The 21,852-nt window shown below is 52.0% G+C and overlaps 1 long non-coding RNA gene across 1 annotated transcript; it reads left to right on the top strand.

Annotated features, from left to right (window-relative positions):
• The first annotated feature begins 505 nt into the window (after positions 1 to 505).
• On the top strand, positions 506 to 21,753 carry LOC134520353 (uncharacterized). Its single transcript, XR_010072424.1, has 3 exons — positions 506 to 618; positions 16,302 to 16,439; positions 21,078 to 21,753. It is a non-coding gene; the product is annotated as an uncharacterized LOC134520353 (long non-coding RNA).
• Positions 21,754 to 21,852: the final 99 nt, after the last annotated feature.

Here is a 21,852-nt window from a genome sequence, read left to right as displayed (position 1 = left end):
GGGTTTGGTCTTTCCTGAAGCCCAGAGAGAAATGGCAAGTGCACCCAGAGGCCGACCCACTGTGGGAGTCTTTGCATGGTGCAGCCCAGCCAGGCCTGGTAGCTCTTTGCAGAGGAGACCATGTTCCTCTGGTCTCCCCCACCATGGAGAAGTGAGGGAGACCTTATAATGGCCTTCCAGTACCTGAAGGGGGCCTATAGGAGAGATGGGGAGGGACTCTTCATGAGGGAGTGTAGCAATAACACAAGGCGTAATGGTTTTAAACTGAAAGAGGGGAGATTCAGATTAGATATTAGGAAGAAATTCTTAACTATGAGGGTGGTAAGACAATGGCCCAGGTTGCCCAGAGAAGCTGTGGGTGCCCCATCCCTGGAGGTGTTCAAGGCCAGGCTGGATGGGGCTTTGAGCAACCTGGTCTGGTGGGAGGTGTCCCTGCCCCGGGTAGGGGGGTCAGAACTAGGTGATCTTTAAGGTCTCTTCCAACCCAAACAATCCTATGATTTGCTTCCAGGCAGTCTGATGATGATAGAGGACTTGCTGACCACCCTCAGCCACTGCTGGTGTCTGCAGCAAGGCTGGTCTGCCTGTCTGTCACCTTTCCCAGTGCTGTAGATGTGGGTAAGTAGGTCCTACAGGATTGATGTCTGGACCTGCCTGGTCCTGACTGCTGGATCTTTTCTCAAAGCCTTGTGCTGCTGCTGCAGGGCAGCGCCTGGTTGTGCGTGTAGGCAGAAGCCACGCCTGAACCTGGGAAGGGAGAGCTGCAGTTCCCTGTAATAGATGGCAAGAGGGACTGATGGCCCAAATGGTAAATAAATCTTGTGGGCTTGGTGATATAATAAAGCACTTGACCTTTGCCCTGGTGGTTTATTTTGTAATCAGTGCCCAGCAATTGATTTATGGGATAATCAATCTCTCCCTCTTTCCCTTCCTAGGGCCTTGGCATTGCCTCTACTGTGGTCCTTGCTTCTGAGTGATGGCTCCAGGTTACAAAGAGCACCCAGGGACAAGGCTGCACAGCCCTGCCCCATTCTCTTCGCCATGCCCAGCTCGGGAGCGGGCATGCTATATACAGCCTCATCTGCCCAATAAATGTTTATTAGGTAGCTCTCATCTCTCTTGCAGGGGCAGCCCTCTCCGCCTTGCTGATCTGCAGTGCTCCTGGCCTGACAATTGCCTTCCCAGCACCTCAGTTTATAACTCCTGCAACAAATTGTCCTGAATGAAAGGCTTTCATGCCTTGTGATGGATTTCCCTCACATAAATTGAGGCTGTGAACATCTGTGCTCTTCCCAGGGATACTCTGCACTGGGAAGCTGCAGTTGGAGCAGTGAAAACTTGTGCAGGGGCAGAATTCATGCCCAAGAGATGCACGTCTCTGCTGCGTGTTCATAGCATGGCTGCAAATCCCCAGGGCTTCAGACAAAGAGAAGAGCAAAGAGCTGCTCAGTAATGTGCGAGTAACTTCCTCTCTGGCTATAATGTGCAATTTTTCATCTTTGTGGCTGTTATTCTCCTTTCTCTTGCACTGGCTTGTGTCTTCTCTACTCAGCGCTATGCTGCCTGACAGCTGGATGGAGCTGCAGTGTGGATGGGGGGGCAGGCAAAGGGGAAGGACCATGGTGTGCCTTGGGATGGGGCTAGCGAGGATGGGGGCTACATCCCCCTTTGCTGCCCAGCAAATCTGTTCTTTTGGGGCCCTGGTTCCTCTTTGCTCCCTGCCTGAGAGGCTGACGGGTTCCTCACTGCTCTGATAGCTGCTCTGTGGCCAAGACTGCCCGAGCAATTGATAGAGACCTTGGCAGGATTTCATAAATATGGTTCTGTAAGGAAAGAAAAGAGAACAAGTGAGGGAGCTCAGCATGCAGCAGGTCTCTGATAGGGACCAGGTTCACCCAGTCAGAGACAGCTTGAGGGAGGCACTTAAGTGCCAATTCTAGCCAGGTGGTGTTTGTGATGACCCAGGGAGATTTGAGTAAAGGAGGAAGGGTTTGAATCTCACCAGGCTTTACTGGGGAGAGGCAGCAGGGACGAGGCCTGAAAGGCTCTGGAAAATACTTTCCATTTTTAATAGCATTAAATTCGTGCCCAGATTTCTGTCAGAGGCTCATCCTAACCATGAAGCTTACCAAGACCTGTGAGTCTTCCGCATGTCCTGAGGGTATGATATCATGTACTATGCTACGGGTGACCATGGCGAAATGGTGATGGAGACCCATGGGGCGGATTGAAGGAGCTATGGTGGGTATCCAGTGCTCTGAGCAGGAGGCTGCAGGGAAAACAGAGCCCCATCCCTGTGGTATGTAGGGCACAGCTCTCTGTGTGAGGGATGCCGTAATCCTGAGGTGATGCTGTGTGGGATGTGGGGCTGGGCTGGCTTGATCATTCCTAGCGATGGCACCTTTTCTTGCAGCTTTTTTTAAATATCCCTTTCTTCCCTATGGGGTGTTTTTCCTTATATCTATTCTGAAATTGCCCTTATCTTATTTAAGGCCATTCCTTCTTGTAATACATCATCCTTGGTCAGCCTTAAAGGTTGGCAAACCCTGAGGGAAGAAAGGAAAGAGTTATAATGTCTGAGGGACTAAAGGTTTGATTTGGATGCAACCACATTTATTCAGAAGCAAATTACATCTTCAATCAAACCAATGCAAATCTGACTCCCACTTCAGTCTATTTGTTTGGACTTAGTGAGTGCAAGGGGATTCATTATTTTCTTGTTCTTCCTTCCATCCTGCAAAGTTTATGTGCGCATGTATGGACTTGTGCACGCTCATCTGTAAAAACCCTCTTCCCCCCAAGGTGTCGTGCTGTTGGGAATAGGTACATGATGATCTCGGGGTGTGGGTAGAGCCTGTATCCCTTGGGAAAGCAGTAGGAAAACAGCAGTTTCTGCCAGGATGGTACTGTGCGAAGGAAGGGAAGGGTACCTCGGAGCTGCAATTAGAGCTCTCTGAATAATTCAGTTTTTCAGTCTGGTGTCTGAAGTAGAACAGTTAAAAAATGTCTCTGGGAGACTGACAGTGATCCCTTTCCCCTCATACACACCCCGAGGAAGAAACTAACCATGAAAATCCATTTCATTTGTTTGGGGTCACTTCATCTTGTTTCTTGTTTGTGCATGCCGGCTCACTTCCTAAGTGAAAAGTAACTCTGTTTCAGAAATGCCCAGGAACAACAAAAAAAAAAAGCAACAAAACAGGTTTGAAATTTTCATTTTCACTTTTTTTTTAAATGAAGTTCATTTCCAAATTTAACCTCTATTTCTCTGGGTTGAAATGAAACGTGCATTTTAGGGGGAAGAGGGGAAAGATAAATCCATAGCTTTTACGAGCAGTTTCCCTTGCCTTTGTCCCAGTCTGCGTGTCTGTCCCTGCCTGAGCCTGCTACGAAGCCCCTGTAAGTCCTTCTCCTGCACCTCGTGCCCGATGAGAGGATCGGGGACTTGCCCAAGCCCCAAGTCGTGCCATGGGCAGAGCCACCCATCCCATGCTGCTGCTGCGCTGGCTCCCAGCACGTGGGCAGCGACGCAGCCCAAACACGAAAGCAGCAATCTGATTTCCCCCGGGCAGAGGGAGGCTTCTTCCCTTGTAATTGGCCTTTGTTTCAGACACGACAGTGTCTGCAGAGAAAGAACCCACTTGTGGGTTTTTGTGTTTGATCTGCTTCGGTACAACGCAGCGAGGTGAGTTGGAACGTGCCATGTCCTGCAGCGCTCCAGAGCTGCCTGCCTGCTTGTGCACCTCGTGCACCAGGGTCCTGATCCTGCACAGGCTCACTCGTGGGCTGAATTCCCCGCGCTGCCGAATTCAATACAACTTGACCAGTAAAGCTCAGGAGACATTTGCAAGGTCTGGACTTAGGGTGGTGAGCCCTTCAAGGCTGGAAGTGTCTTTCTGTTGTATGTGAGTTGCGTGGGGTTTTTGTTCCTGCTTGCAGCCTCCTGTTACCCCTGCCGACCAAGTCCAATCTGGATTCACTGCACAGAGCATTTTGAGCTGAAAACAGCTCAAAGCACCTCCTGAAAATGGTAGGAAAAATTTCTATGCTGAGGATAACGAGCGGTGAGTGTAGAGGAGGGACACAGTGGGAATTCCTCTCTCCTAGAAAGTTACTCTGAGCCCGAATTTCAGTGCGACAAAACCTGTGGAGGATTTAGTACATGGGTCTGGATTTGTTGTTTGTTGGTTTTGTTTGTTTGTTTGTTTATTTTCCCACTCCTGAATTGCGTCAAAAAGCTTTGCCTTTTTTTATGGATCCAAAATTGTACATGATATTATTTCAGAAACACTGCCACTGTTATTTGTCCAGGGCTCCCCCAGCTGTTGGGGGGTGGCTAGGAAGGGGACCAGCAGGCTTTCCCTGGGATGCGCTCATGTTTTCGGGATGGGTTCCTCAGGGCTGGTGTTTGGCAGCGATGCATTTCTCAAAAATGTGTTCAAGTGGTGCCAGGGAGGATGGCAGGGAGGGCTGGAGGCAGGGAGGCTCATAACCAGTACAACACACGTGAGACAGATATTTGCCCTCTTCTTGGGCTGAAAGGCGCTGGTACAGGTGAATGGTGAGTTGGCCAAGGCTAGCCATGGGTGAACACAGACCTCTAGCTGCTGGACCTTGGCTCCTCCATCGTGCTCAGGTTATCTCCAGGTAGAAGCAGAGCTGAGAGTTTCCCCTGACTGCCAGCAAAACGCACGTGTGAATGTGAGGTCCTGCACACAACTAGCTCTGGGCTGGCACGTGGCAGCAGGGAAAAGATCTCACAAGCATCAAGATCTCACATGACCGCCTGTGCTTTCAGAGGGGCACGTGGCCCCCGGTGTCATCTGGTTGCCCAGGTCCCTGGACCCATCCCTCTTTGCTCACCTTGGGCAAGGGGAGCTCATCTCCAAGCTCCTTGTCTCTGTCCCAGGCACCTCAGAAATTGTTTTGTTTATCTCTTGTAGATTCTCTGCCCTGTAAATATTTGCTTGTAAAGCCAAAGTTACAGACAGTGTTATTTATGTGGAGGAAATGGATGTTAAAGGCCGCTCCACTTTGTTATTGCCCACATAATTTTCTAAAGGCCAGACCCCTTTTTATAGGGCAGTTCCTGCCGTTAGCAGGATTTCTGAGCTGGCTGGTTTGGGGCTTTGCCTCCTCATGCCTCTCACCTGGGAGGCTTGGCTGAGTTTGCCAGGGGGTGCAGTGACTTTTTCCTTGCATTGTGATTCCCTACCTCTCTCCCCTTTGCTCTTCCCTTCCCAGACAGTTCTGCTTTTCTTCCCTTCTACCTTAGACCCCATCAACTCTCGCCCACCCTTTTTTTCCTCCCCAATTCCTGTAGCTCTTTGAACACGCTGTCGATGACTGCTGGCTGGCTCTTCTGCTCTGGTTCCAGCACAAGGCTGGCCCCGTGCCCTGCTTTCCCTGATGCTGATAAGCTGTCCCTGGCAACAGCTCCACACCGGCAGAATGCTTCCCTCGTGACCCCTCATCCCCCAGACCTCTTGAAGACCTGTCCTCCCTCGGCAACCCAAATCCTCTTTCCTGGTTTTCTGTCTACCTCTTTGTTTGTCTTGTCTGTCTGAAGATAAGAAAATCTTATCTTCCTCATGCCGGCAGAGGACTGGGTTCAGGAACAGCTCCCCAGAGCCCATCCTCAGTCGCCATCACCTCCTGTGCTGCCTGGACCTGGATCTCAGCATCCGTGTGCAAGCTCCACATAGGGAACTGAAGGTTACCCTAATCCAGGGGCCAGCTCGGTGTTGCCTGCGGGTCAGATGACTCTGCTCGGCCTGTCTCGTTCCCTTGCATCAGGTTGCTAAGGTACAGCTAAAACCCTCACCTGGAGTGTCATCATCTCACGGCTCAATTCCTGCAACATCCTTTTCTCTGTCCTTGACAAATGCAATCTTCTCCCACTCCTGCCTGTTCAGAACTCTGCTGCAAGGATCATTTTCCTCGCCTGTCATTTTGCTTGTGTCACCCGTGCTTTACTTGGTTTTGCTGGTTCCTGCTGGCAAACAGCAGTCACCTGTCTCTGCTCTCCAGCCCTTTCGCAGCTTTCTCTCCTGTTAACCTCATAGTCCCTCTCCACACACGGTTTCTCGCTGTCACTCAGCTCTGGTGACAGCCTCTGCCAGCACTCACTGTCTCCCAGCACACAGCGCTCTGCTTTCTGCCCCAGTGCCTCTTGCTTGAAGAGGAGCTCCTAGATGCACCTTGCAAAAAATGTGTCCCTACCCTTCGCCCCTCCTTTGCCAACCTCTGTCCCAAATTGGTGACAATGGCTTGGGTGCAAGGGTGGGAACCACCTGTCTGTCAGGCAGCGACCTCGTTTTCTCCTTCTGATTCTTTTTATCTTCTGCTTAGGTTGAAGACCTTTGGGGCAGTGCCATTTTTAAGCAGTGGTTGCCTAAAGAAATATAAGCTTTTGTGATCCTCCTGGCTCCATGCATGTGTGATGTGTGTCTGTCCTGCTGCCATGCTTTACAGAAGCAGCGGTGAATTCAAGCTGAGTTTGGCAGACTGGGTGGGGTTGTTACGTTCCTCCAGGTTTAGTGAAAAGGAGAATTTGGGTACCAGAGATGGGGGCTTGCTTTGCGCTGGGTTTGTACATCTCAGCTTGAGCCCCTGCCCTTTCCTGCTTGCTGCCCACTCCACTGTGCCTGGAGCGAAGGGTTGGAGGCAGCCGGCCCAAGGGAGTTTCGCTGTCCCTGAACCTTGCTGGTGGCTGAGGGACAGCCCAGGGCAGCATTTGCTATTGCAGAATGAGTCTGGCCCCAGACACTACCTGCCTGGGCTAATCCAGACCACGGGCAGGTTCATGGTGATCCTGAGCAGCACGTGGAGCCCTGTTCTGGACCGCAAGTGCAAGAGGGAGATAAAAATGCATAAATGCCTTCATCTGCCCTTATGGATTTTTCCACCATGTTTTATAAGCGTTCATTTTTATTTATGTGAGGTTAAAGTCAGTCCAATTTGGAAATCAACTTGTCTAAGGAGCTCCCCTCAGATCTTATTAGCTTCATGTAGTATTTCTATTCATTTTTGCTAATACCATTCACCAGGCTGGCTGCGGTGGCGGCTGCTGGAGATGGTAACCCTCTCCTTGCCAGGGGTTGTGAGCCCGGTGGCTTTGGGGACGGCTGTGGGAGCGGCAGGATCTGGTCATGCAGCGAAGGGCTGGGGCTCCCAGCTTTCCAGCTTCCAAGAGCATGGCGGGGGGGCAGTTTCTGACATCTGCTCCCGCGTAGTCCCCCTCTTTCTGTACCCAGCGTCACAGGCAACCTACTTATTGCTGCCAGCATGGAGGGCATCTGTACCTGCTGGCACTGCAAATCAGTGGGTGGTTTGGACAGAGAACAGTTAAGAAGCGCTTGGGCTATCCTTGTAATTAGAGAAATTCCTGGGGAAAAAAATAATCCACTGAGGGCTTTTAAAGGAGAGATAGGATGCCTGACTCAGAAAGTCCCTCAGCCGCAGATTGCCAGTGGCTGGAGGAGTGTCCTGGGGAGGTATCAGTGCACGGTTGGCCGGCTTTTACACCCATCCCCAGGCAGTCACTGCTGGCCCCTGCCAGAGAGGGTACTGGCCGTGTGGACCTTTGTGCTGGGGCAGGCAGCCTCCGCTGGCCTTCCCGGGGTGTTATTTTGGTGACCCCAAAGGAGCTGGTTGCAGTGTTAAGGTGGGAGTCAGATGTCAGCCCCAAGCAGGAGCGGCGGTGGCTGCCGGCATGGGATACATCCCTCCCCTGCATACCTCCCCGTGCCGGCAGCACAGCACGCGTCTCCTGAAGCGTCACGGCTGCCCTGTCTCTCCCCTGACTTTGATTATTTATTGAAGCGGTTTGATACTGAGTGACTGTAATTAAAAGAAGAAAAATACACACAATAAAATGATTTCTAAAATGGCAACACTCTGGATGCAGCGAAGCAAGGAATGTATTAAATATTTATTGGCACTGGTCTGCTGGGGGGAGGGGGGTGGGATTAAAATTATTTAGCCTGAGAAAAACATTTTTAATTATTTAATTTGAGGGGAAACCTCCCCCACAGTCCTCCTTAGTACTAAGCTCCAGACAAATGGCAGCATAATGTAAGGTTTGATTAAAACGTGAATGGGATGAAGGGCTGGAGACGGGAACAACAGACAGGGAGCCACGTGGTTGCCATCCGAGCCTGCTCTGCCGCGGCACGTACGTGCTGTGATCCTGCGTCTTGCAGGGGTAATTCTTCCTCTCACAGGGTGGTTCGTGCTTGGCAGCGGTTATCCAGGGATTTGCTCCACACGTGGGAGCCTGGGCTCAGGACAGGAGCTGCCGAGTGCATCAATCACCACGTAGGAAATTGCAGCAAATTACCGCAACCCACCATGTGCGGCTTGAACTCTCTGGACCTGTGAGTTCCTCGGAAGAGCTTCACTGGGGTGGGAGCTCTGCTGCGTCCGTCCCAGCAGCCCGGCTCCGCCTGGCAGGCTCTGCTGGGCTCACCACTCACGGATCGTGTGCGTGGCACAGGGTTCAGGCTGCGCAAACAAGCCATGAGGCTGTTCGAGCCTGTCTCTCACAGCATTTATATATTACGGCTGTGAGGCTTTTCCTGAGAGCCTCTGTAGGAAAGGTGTTGGGGCCAGCATCCTTTTGGCAGGTCCACCTGGGGCTGGAGGTAAGGATCTTCCAGCCGCATATCAAAGACTGAGAAGTACAAAGCGTGGGGTCTGGCAGTGGCTGATTGTTTCCTGTGAGAGGAGGGGCTGTGATTTTTTTCCCCTTGTATCTCCAGATTGACAGTCTCTCATTATTAGCCCCCTGGAAACAGGCACTTTGACTGAAAAGAGCCATCCCAGCCTTCACTGTAACAATCAAAGCGGCTCAAGAATAAACACGGCTTGGCAAGAATAAACAAAAATTGCAGTGCTCGCTGTGAACAGTGATATCCAAGGGAGCAAACATCAAACGAAGGATTATCCCTGTTTGCAAGGAAGCTCTTCTAACAAGAGATTGAATAAGGACCATCTGCAGCCCAGAGCAAAGGGGCTACCAGGAGAACCTGCTTGAGCCATCAGGAGCTCTCCTCTTTGAAGCTCACATGCTCTCCTTTAGGCACTGTCTGGTTTTACTTCGTATGCTTTGTGGGCTGTTGAAGCCCTGAGCTCTTTGCAGCTACCTCCAGGTTGCAGACAGCGCGGGCAAGCCCAGAAAGCCCCAGGAGAGGGGAGTGGTGTGGGAGGAGGGTTAGAGAGGAGGAAGAGAGCTTCCCTGAGGTGGGCAGGGGGGACAGGTATGGGAGCCGGCTGGGACGGCTGCTAGTGAAAACACTGAGCTCCTGAGGGAACTGGAGGAAGATCACATCAACCAAATCCTGCGGGAAGCTCATCTCTCTGCTCCTGACGCTGTTGCTGCCGGTCTTGGGGCCGGAGCCCTAAAGGCAGCTCTTAACCAGCAGCTGTCCCCCTGCCACCCATGGGAAGTGAGGACGAGCAAGCGCTCCTCCCCAAACCCTCGCCAAGAGACAGCCCACACGACATAAATCAAATTTGGAGGCACAGAGGTTCCATAAACAAGCTTATTTTCCGAAGCCAGGTCCCATTATGTTATCTGTCACTTTATCAGGGTTTCTGAGCCATTTATTTTTATGTATATACATTGGAGCTGGTGAGCCGCTTTTGGCCTGAGAGTATAAAGCTGACGAGACACGGTAGCGGCGTGTGAAACCTGTCAGCAGAGCAGCCGCCTGTGAAATGAACACAAGAGCCGATGCCGATGATTTTATTTATGGGGAATCTTGGGTAGTGTGTGCCGGAGCGGCAGGTGCCACCGGGTATGTGCCCGGCCTCTGGCCGTGCCACCCTGGTGCCGGCAGTCCTGAGTCCTACCAGACCCGTCACAGTCAGGGATAAGGTCTCGAGGCAGCTGGAAATGAGATTTTCTTTTTAAGGAGTATCTTGAGCTGCTGAAGTGCTTTGGTCATCCAGAATCCATATAAAAGGGCAAATTTTCTTGGGATGGAAGGTAATGAATGCGGTTCTGCAACACTTTGCTCTCCGGTGCTGATCTTGTTGGTAATTGTTCTGTTAATTTTTTGTTAATAATTTTGTTTGTTTCTTTGTATTTAAGATAAATGGAGATTTAGTGTAAGGATTTGTTCTGAAATGGGAAAAGTGGAGTTTCCTTATCTCAAAAAAAGTAGGGCTTTCAAATGCGTTTGAAACTTTTTTCCAGTTATCTTACCCATGGAGGAACATTTTGCCAAACTCAATAGTCTTTACAAAAGCCTAAATGAATGATTTTTTCTGTCATGTTCCAGAAGAAAAGTATTTACATCAGCATTTTTTCCTCTCAGTTGGAGCAAATATTTTGGATGTGAGGTAGTTTTATGGGTCATTGAAAACCCTAAAGAATCATCTAGACCGTTATCAGGATGATAGTACAAAACATGACCCTTACTCTTACCCTGTTCTGACTTTGCTTTAAGTCCTCTGGTCTAGCACAGAGTGGAGGTTGCTGTTGTGGTCTGGTCCTTCAGCAGGCGAGACATGCCGGATGTTCCCACGTTGCTTTGGAAAGGCAGTTGGAGATGGCGAGCGGCTGTGTTGCACGTGGCGGTTGGTGCCCCTTGCCTTCTCTTGCCAAATTTTCAGCCTGAATGAATACATTGGCACTTGCTGTGCCAGCCCTCTCCAATTCGGTTGGAGCTGGCACGCGGCAGTTCGGTAGACATCAGCCTGGCCGCGTTTCAGCAGCGGGAGGTGGGTGTTATGGCTTGTGCTTGGCAGGGGAAGGGCTCAGCACTGTGCTGCGTGCTGGTCCTGTGTGAGGATGTCTCTGATGCGTTAAACCTGTTTAGGTTCTGTTTGGCAGGAATAATACTTAAAATTTTAATCTAGACTTCATGGTTCATGAGCAGTAGCCATGTGTCACCTTCCTAGAGCCGTTCAGGAAAATGGACCTGGTGCACCTGCGTGTCCCACGCGTGCCCCTCAGAGCGCTGAAGGACATGGGTTACATGGCGGCATTTTTCCTCCTCAGAGTGGCGAGCCCCGACCTGTTGGTAGGAAGTTTCCCAGCACTGCTCTGCTGCCTGCTTAAAAGCAAGTGGTATTATTGTAATCCTCGGCTTTGCCTCTGGTTTGTGTGAGGAGCACGTTTCCTTTCCTGGTTTGACTTGCAGCTTCTTCCCCCAGCATATCAGGTGCCAGCCAGCTGCAGGGAGGGCCTCTTCTCCCTTCCCTGGTGAGCGAGAGCAGGCAGCTCTGCCTAATCGATCTGCTGCCTTCCAGCCCGGATCATTCCTCTGCAGGTCTGTCTCTCACCTGCCTGGGAACTGCTAAATCTTCCCCGGAAAAAGCAGCTATTTGTCAAGTGAAATAGGAAGGTTTGTGTCTCACTTTCCTCAAGGCCACTTAGCAGGGCTGGGGCTGCTCTCTGGATACTTGCTTGCGGTACGAGCAAGAATGAAGGCCACCATGAAGGTTTTCTGGAAAGAGAGCTGCCTTCACCCTGCCTGATGTCAGCGCCACTGCTTGGAGCCCTCAAGGTGAGCAGGTTGTTCACCCCTCCCAGCCTGGGAAGGTGTAACGTGCCCCAGGTTTACCCTCTGCGGGACGATGTCTGTGTCCCCGCAGCATCGCCTCGTTCCTTTGTGCTTCTCTGCACCAAGTCACTTATTGACTGGGAGCGTTAAGCGTGCTGCGTCACGTCTAATTGGTTTGCTCTGTCGCTCTCCATTTGCGTTCTCTGCCTGCACGCCCCCCGCTCCCCTCCGTGCACACGCCGAGCTGTGAGCGTGAGCAGGGCACGAGGCCACCCTCCTGATTGCTGGAGGAAAAAAAGGCACCCAACTTCCTCCTTTCTTCTCCTAAATTCAAATGACAAGAAACAGAGGAAAACAATTTCGCGAACCCTTGGCAGAAGGCCAGCTCTGATAAAGAGCCGTAATTAATCTCCCCAGCTTTATTAGAATATCATTACAATTAACTCAGCAATCTTCTGTTGATCAAAGCCATTGTTCCCCGCAGAGCAGAGGAAGCCGGCGTGAGCCTGAATTGTGCAGTGCTTAAAAGCACCTAGAGCTGGATCGTTCCTGCCAGCCTGACAGCAGCTGCTCCGTCCTCCATCCCCAGCAGCACGAGGACCGGCAGCGGTGCAGGCAGGAGACTTCTGCTGGCACAGACCTCTGTCCTCATCCTGGCTCTTCAGCCACGTGCCGCTTTGATTATTACTTTTTTTTTCAACTGCTCTTCTTTGTTGAATTATTATAGCCCAGATGCCTCGCAGGCACCTAGGTGTCCCTCATTCCCCATGTTAGATGCTTTTGGGTCCAGCCTTTTAAGCACCGAGTTTATTCCTTTGTGTGTGTTCATACAGCTCTTTGCGTGCCTGCTTCCTTGTCTCAGCTGGAGATGCGGTGACTGCTGCAATAATCCAGCTAACAGCAGTGTAGTGGGTAAAGAAACCAGGGGAAACATTTGTGGAAGCCACATCAGAAAGAAAGGAGGGTTGTCAGAATGAAGCTTCATAAGCTCTACAGTTAAATAGCCCAAGATGTGTGCTATAGAAAAGCAGAGAAAATGAGCACCATTAAACTACCCCTTTCCTCCTTTTCAAACTGTTCCTTTAATATCAGGTATTTATCTGTAATTTAAGCCCATGATTAGTTTTATCAAAAAGATAGCTCTAAAGCAGAGATCTTAAAAATGATTAGGTGTGTGTTTGAAAGACAAGAACAGCTCCACTTGCACTGCAGGATAAAGATGTATCTGTTTGCTGCCTCGAGCAGCAATCCATCTGTGAGCGCCGTGTGCCAGAAGGAACCTCCTGGTTCTATGCTGATCCCAAACCACCCCCAGCTTTCAGGGCACTTCTCATCCGCCTTTGAAGGTGCCAGAGCCAGACCTCTTGTCACTGGGCAAGATCATTTATCTGAGGTGATTTTGTGTCTCTTCTCATCACACTTCTGCTTTTGGAAAATACTCTCAACTTCGGTGCTGTTACTGGGATCCTGACAACCCAGCCTTACTGGTAGCTCAGGGTGCGTGGGTCTGGAGACACCTGGGATGTGGAGAGGTTTGGCAGTTGTGCTTCAAGAGCATCCCATCGGAGATGCTTTCTATGGAGGGGGCTGGAGAGCCTGCTGCCTCTTACTCATCTACTCCTGCCTCTTTCTGCACGGTGGCAGCCCTCCGCCAGGCTGCAGCGATGCCCGGGGACTCTTCTGCTCTCTGGGTCTTGGTACAGAACAAAGGAGGTTTGGCCCAGGGCCCTGCCTCTGTTTTCAGAGGTGAGTAAGATGGCACGGGTAGAGGTTTTATCCCAAAAATGGCTCTGCCACGAAGGACTTATGTGCTGTGAGCAGACATTGTGAGTGTGAAACCATGCTCTCTGGTTACACGAAGAAAGAGAAGCATGGCAATTTAAAAAGCTTTGGGTCTCTTCTCCCATAGTTTCTGGAGTGGGTCGCAATGGGCAGGTGAGCTGCCTCGCCAGTCTGCCTGGGAAGGGTTGTTAGATGAAGGCATTTGAACCCTTCACTCTTGCTTTTTGTCCTGAATTCTCACCTGTTTGAGTTGTCACCACTTGTGAGCCCTGGAAAAAAGAAAAGAGAAAGAAAAGGCAGGTCTGGGGTTGGGTCTAATCGACCTCGGCATCATCCCTTTAAGCAGCCACCCAGGAGAAGGGAGCAGCTGTTGCTGCAGACACAGGGATAGCAGGCAGCCCTGCCCATTCTGCCTACCTGCTCCGGCAAAGCCCTAACCCTTCAGAGCTGGGGAAAAAGCGTCAGGACTGCATTTGCAGGGCAGGTTTTCTATGCAGAGTGCAGGCTGTGCTGAGCAAATGCACCTCGCTGGCGGCTGGCACAAACCAAGCACCCAGCAGGATCTACCTGGGGATGGCACCCAACAATTGCTGGTGGCCAGGGCCATCGGCAGGTTAAAAAATGCAATCAGCCGACTTCAGGTTTGTTAAGGACTAGTAAAATGGTGCAGAGATGCTGTGTGGCTCAGAAGCTCTTTAACTTCAGGTTGCCTGTGGCTGGCGGGGATTGTACAGAAGGAGCGTAATTAGGGTTATTCTGTACTCGCATGGGCCTCCCTCTGCTATAGCCACCTGCTTGGAGCCATTCCTGGGGACACGCTCCTGAAGGACACAGCCCTGGAGCATGACCCTTCTCAGGGTGCAGGCCTTCCCTAGTCCCCAAACTCTCATACAAGGGAAAGCCAAGGTTTTTCATCTTCCCCAAGCCTGTGTCCTTGTGTATGGGAAGGGAACCTCCCATGTGTGATGGACACCTGATTCCTCACCTCTCTGGATGACCGAGGAGGAGCTGTGGCTAGATGAGGTTTAGGTTTCCTTTCCCCAGCACAGCTGGGCTGGGGTGCAGCCTCCAGCATGGGTGCAGGTACATACACCCTGCAGTCTGCGTCAGGAACCTGATGCTGAAATGGTGCCCTCAGGTTTGACGTAGGCTGCTGGTTTAGGACCCCCTTCCCAACACTCTTTCCCTGCCCCGTCTGTGGCTGTGGATTTGAAGCACTAGAAGAACAAAACAAACCCATTGGGGCCATAAAGCCTCTGATGGCAGGGGCTGTGGCTTCGTGAAAAGTGACGTAGTCTCCATGAGGTCCTTCACTGCTCGGTGCCTAAGATGAGAACTTGTCCTTTCCTGATGTGGCCACCAGTTCTCCTCACCATGGGTGAGGGCATGAGGGGTGGGCTGAGAACAGGAGGGGGGATGCTCAGCCTGGGCTGAGCAGGCTCAGAAGGAGCAGGAGCTGGGGGGGGACTCTTCTGAAGGGCTTAAAGCAGTGTTCTCCCACACCGCCACCCCATGCCCTTTCCCACCTTCCCCAGGAGGCAGCAAGCATCGTTCCTCCCCAAACAGCTGGGGACGTTAGTCAGGCTTCCAGCGTGGCTGCCTCAGGTCTCTGAGTGAGACGCAAGGCTGAGTGTCAGGTTGTTATTAAATATCATTAGTAAGTGACAAAACTGTGTGGAGCACTTCAGGCACAGACAATGGCTGGAGGTGGGATCGTTTGCAGCACAGGGGAGACGAGTGAGTGGTGAAGGTCAGAGTCACCTCATTCTGTGGCTGCCTCCAACTCCGTCTCCTGCTCATCACCTCGAGGAGGCAGGAGGGGTGGGTGTTTCCTCGGGGGGAGACATGGGTTTGCAGGGAGCCCCTGAGTGTGACTTCAACATGCCCAAGTGTGGGGTCCCCAGGATGGTCTGTGTGTGAGGAAGGATTGCCTGTGTAGTCCCCAGATCCTCCTCCTCTTGTATCACCCTCTTCTTTAGGGGCTCCAGTATGGGGCAGGGCAGACTCCTGCCCATTACAGTGGGGCTGCCCAGGGAAAAAGCTGTTTTAGCGTCTCTTCTACCCAGCGGAGGCAACTGGAAAAGAAATTTTGCAAATGTTTTCCTTGCTAACTATTTTCCATGCTTGGTTTTAGCTTTCCTCCAGGGACAGCTGGGTGGACCACTGAGAAGGCAGGGCCCAAACCAGCAGCCCCAGCATCTCTGGGAAAGCTGCCTGCTTGCTTCCGTGCCTGGCTAGCTGTGGAGCTCCAGGGAGGAGCTAGCTCTAGTGGCAGGGACACAAGCCAAAAAGCCAGGAAGCGCCTGTCTGAGGGGCAAGGTGGAGGCAGAGGCATCTCTGGTGAACGTGCCTGGAGGGGGAGCCAAGGGACGGCGAGTCATGTAATCATTTGCTTGAAGCAACCGCAGGCCATCAGCGGAGCGGAGAGACACCTCCTCGTGTTTATTTAAGGCGAGATGCCCTAGTTTCGTGCTTTCAGTGGAGTCCCTAATTATTCCTCAATCTTTGTAGCGAGCTAATTAGTTTCACAGCACTCAAGGCTGGGGAACACTGATAGGCTTGGGAAGCACGAGCTGGCGGGACGAGGAGGAGAGAGCTGGTGGGAGATGGCTGACTGGCAGACGGGAACGGCTGGGAGCAGGGCAGGGTTTGGAGAGCTGATGGATGATGGTCTGGGAAGGATGATGGAGGAGGAAAGAGCCATAATCTCATGTCAGGCAAGGTGCTGCAGTGTAGCGATACGGGCAACGGCGATGAAGCGGCAGGCGGTAATTGAGGGGGATGGCGAGGTGGGGCGGGAGCGAGAGGGAGGTGCCCATGGGAGAGCAGACGCAGAGCCCAGCCCAGGGCTCAGGGGTGGGATCCTGCGCAGGGGGCTGCACAGCCGCACGCAGGACTGTCCTTTTACGTGGTCGCTTCCTCGGGCAGCTGCCTGTCCCAGAGCGATGCTGACTCTTGGGCTTGCAGGTCTGGCAGTGTTTCCTGACTGTCCAATCTCTTTTCTAGCTTAGTGGTGACACCGAGGAGCTCTGCTGGGAGAGGCCGATCTGGTCCCCACCACATGGAGCGGCTGGTCCCCAAGCTGGATGATCACCTTCCACCCGATCAGAACCGGTTCTTTTGGAGAAAGTCACCACAGATAAGGTAACCCAAACTGATAACCAGGTCCGTGATGCTCACACGTGCGCACTCTGCTCCGGCTGGTCTGTCCATGCGGATGTCTCACTGCTCTGACACAGGGGTGTGCTCCAGAGCCCACGCTCCCCATGTCTGCACCACGAGCACGAGGAGCGCAAAGGTCTCATTCCTGCTCTCGCTGTCGTTGTGAAGTTCCCATTGGCCACCGAGTGCAGTGTGTGACAACTCTGAAGTGCCCAGGTGGCCGTAGATTTATTAGGGTATTATCCTACTAGTGCTGCAAATGGTGTCATCTGTCTTCTAAACTTTGCACTTTATTTCAGGGAGAGAATTTAGTATATTCAGGCAATATGCTGTAGTTTTAGCATATGATAAAGCCCTGCTGGGAAGTGTAGTTTTATTGATTTTGTTATTAAAGTGACACTGGAATAAATTTGCTCATTTGAATGAAAAGTCTTATTACCTGGATCGTAACGGGCACATGATGAAATCTCTGGAGAGGCTGGAGCTACCCGCTGCCTGGTGACGAGTGGCTGGGATGGAGCAGGTGATGGGGACCCATGACTGCCACCCTGCTCACCCCAGGCTGGGTGAGCAGCCAGAGACCCCTGAGACCCCCAGCACTCAGTTTCCACTGGGAAACTCCGCTTGGAAACCTCGGGATGGGAACAAAATGCAGTGGTGGGGGCACTGTACTTTGGTCGAGGTTCGTATTGTTTCCCTGATCCTTTGCTCAGGTGAGGATATTGTTTTAAAGGGAATTGAGGAAAAATCTCATTCACAGGGCAATATTTCTTCAGTACCACCAGTAATGGGGGTGGATTGGGAAATGAACCGTTCCCCATTACACCGGGACCTAACTGCACAGCCCATGCTTTCCAGTTAAAATTTGATTGCCTTGAATCCTGCGGATTATGGAAAATAAGAAAAAGGCCTAGTAAAATTTATGGGTTTTAATCATAAACCGATAGAATCACAGTAAATCTATCATAAGCATGCAGATACAGACCCAGAAAAAGGAGAGGAAAGCAATAGGCCCACTTTTCCTGGAGGAGCTGCGTGGACCCACGGCGGGGCCAGGGAGGTGGGGAGCAGAGCTGTCCCCCAGCCACCTCCTGTGGGAGGTTGAGCCCCTGCACCGCAAAGCCTTCCTCCTCTGCCGCGTCCTGCAAAAAACTGGTGGCAGGGATGACACTGCAGAGCCCGTGCCCTGTCTCATGGCAAACGGTCTGGAGAGCATGTGGAGAGTGAGGAAAGGGGGAGGTGGGAAAAGGGGGACAAGGCAGGAGTGTAGGGGAAGAGAGGGAAGGAAAGGGAGAAAGGAGAAATGCAGGCGGAGCTGGAAGGTCTTTCCCTCCGTGCCACTGCGTTGCTCACCACGGAGGGAGCAGGATGAGACCCTGCCAGGGGAGAAGGGAGGTGTAGATGTGGGGGAGAAATGCGTGTGCAGGGAGGGGACCGCAGCAAGCACAGACGTGGCGGGGAGAGAAGAGCACTTGACAGAGAGAAATGGCAGGAGAGCGAGAGAGAAGCACAGAAGGCAGAAAGTATTTTAAAAAATAATAAAAAAAAAAAGGAGTGAGTGAGCGATAAGGAAGAAAAAAGGGAGAGAGTAAAAAATTGACTCTGAAACAGAGATAAGAGAGGGAGGGCAGTTAGTGAGAGAAGGAGTAAAATTAAGCACGATAAGGCCTGATGGGAATGGGGGAAGGCAGTAGCCCGGGGCAGTGCAGCCAAGGGCTGCGGGCAGAGAGCCGGGGGGGCTGCCGGGTGCAGGGAGGTGAAGGGCCCCCTCTCCTCCGGTCACCCTCACCCCCTTGCAGGCAAAGGTGTCTGTGTCAAACCTGGCATTTTGCGCTGTGCATGCGTCTGGCGATCCAGGGAGCTGAGCAAGTGCAGGGATTGATGAAGAGGGTGGGGGAGTCGGTGGGTATAAATGTCTCTCCCGCAGGGGGCTCGTAACTCTGCTCCTGCCTTGGTGGAAGGGGAGAGCCGGCTGCCTGCCAGACACAGCCCAGGGCGCTGGGGGGAAAAGCAGAGCCTGGTGGGATGGGAAGGGTTGGAAGTGCTGAATAAGCCCTTGTCCTCCTCCCTGCGTCCCAACACACGGTGCCTGTCATGGAGCTCCCCTTGGGGCTCCCATCAGTCCTGCAAGTAGGGGAGGAGCAGAGCATGTTTCACAGGCAGCCTCCCCTCCTTGCCCTAAGCACATCTCCTCCTGTTTGGGTTTTTTTTTTTGCTACCTCTTTTAAGCTATTTTATTAAGTGCTTTTTTATTAATACTTATTAAAAAAAACCAAGTGAGAAGTACTGTCTGGCTTTGACACATAGCCCACGGTTACCTGAAGAGCAATGCTGGAACTCGGCCCCTTCTCTCTTGCCCCTGATTAAACTGCAAAGGAACACACTGTAAATTTCAACAAAGGAGAGAAAAAGAGTTTATTCTTTGGACTTGTTTTTTTTTCTCCCATCTTCACCAGCCATAAAAATCACTGAGCTGAGATGCTGACCACTCTGAGATGCTTTTCTGCTGCTCCGTCCATCTGCTTTAATCACATAGTGACTTGAAAAAAAATATTATCCAGTTCACAAAACATCGAAGATTAAAAAATGAGTGTGGATAATAAACTGTGTGGCAGGCAGCAGTGCAGCAGAGCATTGGGCAAACTCATTAATGAGGGACTTGGAGCCTCAGCACGGATACGTGGCTTCCCCGCGGGGGGATCTGAGCAGCACTGGGTCACTTTGGGTGGTGGGGCTGGGGGCGTGTGTGCGTCTGGGTGGCACGTCCCAGGCTGGGAGAAATCCTGTATTAGCACAGCCTGAGACTTTACACAGAAAAGAAGTAATTTTCTCTCTTCTTTTCTTTTTTAAAGCTTTTTAACAGTGAAAGACTTGATTCCTCCCTTTGATTGACGAGACACTGTAGTGTGCTGCAAATACCTTGTTGGACTTAGTTATTAGTATATTTATTTTAACCTGTGCGTGTTGAATTAGCTCTTTTAATTACAGCATGAAAAAAAGGTAACTAGAGTCAATTAAGAAGCTCTTTCAGATTGGCAATGTTAATAGCTGCCCAGGAACACGGAGACCCCCCCCTCCACCTGTCTGCCGTCTGTTGAACCACTGATTGAGTTGTTGTCAGTCCTGGCAGCAAGGCTCAAACTGACGTTTCTGCGCTTAACATGCCACTTTACGCAGCTTTGTCGGCTGCGCTCAGCTTGGCACTTTCCTCCAGTGGGCTGAAGCCGAGGATCTCGACGCATCCCTGCCTCTCCCGGGGGAGGTGGAGGCGAGCGCGTCACCCTGCCTTCAGCTTCGGGCCTCTCGGTTTTGTGTGTTGCTTTTTTGTGGTTTCATATTGAGCTCACTGAAAATGTTGGTTAAACACTGGTGGGAGGGGAAGCTCGCAAAGAAGCATTTTGCTTTGGCTCTTCTAAAAAAGCAAAACAAAAGCAAAAAGCTTTTAAAAAAATGTTTTGGTTTCAAAGTTATAAAGGCAAAATGGGTTAGAGATGAGAAACTAACAAATCAAAGCTCCTGAAACCTGCTGTGGAGAAAGGAACACAAATGTTTTGTTTGAAGAGGAATAGAAAGCTGAAACTCGCAAAAAATCCCCCCTCCCCACGAGCACAGATGTTTCAGGTTGGTTCTTCTAGATTGGCACATTGCTGGAAGAAAAGCAAATCCATTCTTTTCCCTGTCGGTGCTCCAGGTTCCTGTCGCTTATTTTTTATCATCTTGTAGTGACTTTGATCCCTGAAGACTCCTTAAGTGCTTTAACAAATCAAGCATGCAAATCTCGGCTCATCCACCTTGGAGATGCTGCCAAGGCTGGGTGGGCCAGGAAGCTGCTTGCCGGTGCGGTGCCACCAGTCCTGGTGGCAGCCAGGAAGGATGGGAAGCATCCGGTGCTTCAGTAACGCTTATGAAAACCTTTGCTGCCCATATTACCACTGTTTGCAGGGATGTTTTGTGCTGGGGTCCCCAGGGCATGGTACCGGCCCTGTGTCTCCCATGGAAAGACCCCCATGGGAGGGCTGGCATGGCCTTCGCTCCGCTCTGCACCTTCTGGGCATTGGGAAGTTGGCACAAACCATCTGGGGAGGGGCTGAGCTACTCTGATGATGCTTCTCTTATTTTCAAAGCTTGACCTGTGACTTCCACATCCCTCTCTGACTCTTAATGTCACTCTCTCCCGCTGTGGTTGCCCTCCTGACTTGCTCCTCAATTCGCTTAATTCATTTGCTGTACAACACTTCTGTGCTGATGCTCTCTGTAGCCTGTGCCAGGTCTCGCTGCTGTAGGTAGCTCTGGTCTCAGGGTAGGGTGGCACTGTCACACCTCCTGCAAGGGATGCACCACCCTGCCTGGGGGCCAATTTAACCCCTGTATCTCCCCTTTTCCTCCTTGAGACAATAGAAACCTCCCACACCTCTGGATCCCAAGTACCAGAGCTGAGCAAAGGGAGGTCACTGCCCTGTGACCAAACACCATGGTGATGGGCACACTGGAGCTAGCACCAGAGCAGCCAGTGCGCTACACCCCGCACCACCTCCCTGCTGCAGCCCTCTGCCTGGTCTCCTCTGGCTCAGGCTCTGTGTGTGTGTTTATAAATGTATGTAATTTTATTGTTTTTTTCAGACAAGACCCCCCCTGCAAGCCTGAAAGCTAAATTCCCTTGGCTGTGCCTGAAGGCGCTTGCGAGTCTGACTGCCAGCAGTCAAGTCCGAAAACCATGGTGAGAGTCATTCAGGCAGGTGGGGAGCAGCGCTGGAGCTGCTTGGGCCACGGGGTGCCAGGGGCTGGGGGCACCCAGTTGGCATTGCTAACGGAATAGCAGCATCCCTGCCTGCAGGAGCAGATGTCCATAGCACAAGAGCCAGCTCGATCCCTATCAGAGAGGAGATGCCACTGTGCTGCTGGCAACGGCAGGCAGAAAATCCTCTCCCCGGGCAAGAGGCAGTGGGATCCCCAGGTACCCTCGGTCCCGCTGCCAGCAGTGCCCGGGCAAAGCCTGGCCCCGCAGGCTCTCAGCCTGGGGACCACAGGCACGACGAGCTGCTGCGTGCCCTGCCACGGGGCTTCACGTCCTTCTCCCCACGCAGAGGGCAGGCAAACAGCCCCGCTGCGGAGTCCTGACGCACTTCAGTGCTGCGGCCCGGCTCCCCTGGGCTCTGAGCGTGGGAACTGGCTGTAAAAACCACAACCGGTCTTTGGGAAATAAAAAAGTCAAACGCCTCTCGGTGCTATGCAGGGCCCGCAGCACCGTGGCACGCGCCTTTCTGGGGAGCACAGACCCTTGGCGGCAGCGGGAGACGTGCTCTGCCCTGGGTCTGTTCTTAGTGAGGCAGCTGGAAAATGCCTCCGAGGCGAGAAACGGAGCGCTCGCCGGAGATACAGAACTGGACAGATCAAG

This window comes from Chroicocephalus ridibundus, chromosome 9 (assembly GCF_963924245.1).
Source record: "Chroicocephalus ridibundus chromosome 9, bChrRid1.1, whole genome shotgun sequence".
In the NCBI taxonomy this organism is placed as follows: Eukaryota; Metazoa; Chordata; class Aves; order Charadriiformes; family Laridae; genus Chroicocephalus; species Chroicocephalus ridibundus.
The sequence above is the reverse complement of the archived record's forward strand: the minus strand, read 5'-3'. Positions and strand labels throughout refer to the sequence as shown.